Here is a 2,995-nt window from a genome sequence, read left to right on the forward strand (position 1 = left end):
GGGGGGGTGGGGGGGTGGACACATTTTCTCTTTCACCCCAGCCTCGCTTTGCACAGTCTCACAACTTTCCTTGTCCACCCTCCAGGGCCTCGCTGTTCCAAACTGCAGGATTTGCATGGAGAATAATCTAAATCAAATGCAAGGCCTGTTGTGCAACTTTTATCTTTGATCAGTAATGTGGGTTCGTGGAATGCCTGGAAGACATGGTATTTCTTTCTTTTTTTTCTTTTCTTTCATACTGAGGTTGGAACTCAGGTCCTTGTGCTTGCGAGGCAGGTGGCAGCACCACTGAGCTACATCCCCAGCCCTAAGAGATGGTATTTCTAATGTGCTGCCTGACTCAGAAGGAGGAGAAAACAGGTAGTCACCCACATGGAACCTGACATCTTGCTCCCAAAGCCCAGAATGGCTGTGAACACTGGAGCATGTCTAGCCTGGGTGTTGGCTAATGCTATCATTTTTTTACCAAAATAAGGAGAATTTTTAAAAAAAATTAGAAGTACATCTTGCAAGAGCATTTTTGCATATACTTCTGTGATTAATGACTGTTAAACCTATTCATTGAACATACAATACAAAACCTTTTTAAATATTAAAGTAAGTAGAAAAATAGTTTGAGAGTTAATATAAATACTGAGCATATATTATTTAAATAATACTAGGGAAAACAAATTTTAGCCACCAATTATGTAATAAAATTAGGTAATTTTATAACACAGAATGATAAATTAGATTGTATCAAAGTGGTAATTTTTTGATAAAGCCAGAACTGTGGTAAACATAATGACCTTTAATAGCTGCGCTGAGTTATTTTATTTCATTTAACCCACAGTACTTAAAAAATTCTGTAGGAACTCACCAAGCAGAATGAGGAAAATGTCAACACTGTTACTTCAAATTCTGACAAAGAAGAAAATCTTCCAAATCACATTATAAGCAGCTAATTTAGATAGAAATTAATGTAGCCAGAGAGGGACTGACTGGGCTTTCAAGGAAGTCAGTAAAAAATAAAGACATCAAAATTGTGGCTGGAGGTTCATCTGAAGAAACCGGGCCTCAAGAAAAGGATGCAATGGCCAGGCCTACATTCTCCCTACAGGATAAGCAGTAACTTGAGATTATATTGTAATCAGCACCACCTGGTCCAGGAAGTCCAGATAGGCATCAGGTACCCAGGTAGGTGGCCAGAGCACTGGACCCATCCCTTCCCAAAAATGCCTTTGTTCTTTCCTTGCACCCTTGCTGCACGACCCAACATTAGCTAGCCGGCTATACCTGTAGTCCTAAAGGTCAGTTGTAGTCTGACCCCTGCTGTACCCACACTGTGACTTTGCTGCATGAATTACCCCAACAAAGGGCCTCAGTGGCCACCACTCTAGAACCCTCCTATCCCTCAGGAGCCCTTTCTCTTTCTGTCTGTCTCTGTCTCAATAAATTTTTCCTCCTTTTAACCTCCATTGTCCCTATTCATAGTGTGATTTCAGGGGACACAAACTCAACGCATCTGGCATCTAACAGGTTGAAAGTTATATTTCTCCTATGTTATCATGATGAGTATTATCATCAACCTGAATATAATAAATTATCATCTGTATGGCAGGAAGAAGAAATTATTAAGAATAAATGAAGAAATCACCAAATATTGCACTCTTTTCCTGCCTTCCGTTGACCTGCACAGTGTTACCAATACCTTCAGAGCAACTGGCCAGCTGGCAGTGCTGATGATTCTGGTTCTTACATGAGAATATCACACTTTTAAAAGGTGAGTGTTGAACTTTCCTAATATATTTGTACTTATTATTAGATTGCTTAAGGTAAATTTCTAATTTGTTTTCCCTACAGCCTCCAAATGTATTCCAAAGATACTGATAGCAAACTTTAATCTCCACGTGGGGTAAATCTACTTTAATATCTATCCATTCAGTGTTAGGTCAGGATGTATCTTTGGTCACCCCCAGAGGTGCCCCTTTACTGGAAGCCACTCAACTTCCAATCATCTGACCAAGGGTACTGTGGCAGGATGACAAAAGGCAAGCTCTTCACTGAACCAGTGGGGGCCCAGGATGGTCAGAGCTCTCACTGGTCCAAGACCCCAGCTCCTGGCACTTTCCACTATTTACTGAACACATAACTTCTTGAAGGGGTGAGGGGCGGCATAGGGGACAGTGATGTGGAGAGCACCGACGAGCAGGTTCCTAGCAGTAAGGGAACGAGACTACAGCAGGAACAGCTCATAGATTAATGGGAAATTTGTTTTCCCCCCATAGATTAATTTCCATTTCTACAAAAGTGTCATGTATGACTCATGTTGCCCTTGGCTGCGGTATTGTCTTGCCATCCAAGATGTCACGGCGTCACAGGTCACTGAGCCTCTGCTATGACCAGGGCCGTGGGGAGCTGTCCCGTTGCAGCACACCAACGGCTGGCTCTGCAGGCGGCCAGTGTGGGACAATAGGCAGACTCAGACATTTGACATGAAAAGCCAGTCTATGAACCTGTAGCTCGCTCAGAGTGGGCTCTGTCAGACCTTTCAAAATGATGCACTTCTAACTTACAACCTAGCATCAAGCTTTTCTGCATAGATCATTCTATCTCCAGAGGCTGCCATTTCATCTATATAGCTTCCCTTCATAAGGCTCAAAATTTATACTGATGTTTCCTTTTTAAAAAGCATATATTCTGTCATTTATTTATTTATTATTTATTTATTTCTTTTTGGTACCCGGGATTGAACTCGGGACCTTGTGCTTGAGAAGCAGGTGATGGAAACACTGCACTATTTTGTCTTTTAAAAGACCCAGCCCTATTTTGTCTTTTAAAAGAAGGATATTTTGCCACTTTCAACATAAATGAACCTACAGGACGTTAAACTGTGTGAAATATGCGAGTTTCCAGAAGACAAATACCGTATAATCTCAGCTATGTATGGAATCTAAAACACAAAGTTTCTCTTTAAAAAGTTTATATCTGTCGTGCATAATGAAGATGTACAACA

Source organism: Fukomys damarensis, unplaced genomic scaffold, assembly GCF_012274545.1.
Source record: "Fukomys damarensis isolate Sample0158 unplaced genomic scaffold, DMR_v1.0_HiC HiC_scaffold_11, whole genome shotgun sequence".
Taxonomy (NCBI): Eukaryota; Metazoa; Chordata; class Mammalia; order Rodentia; family Bathyergidae; genus Fukomys; species Fukomys damarensis.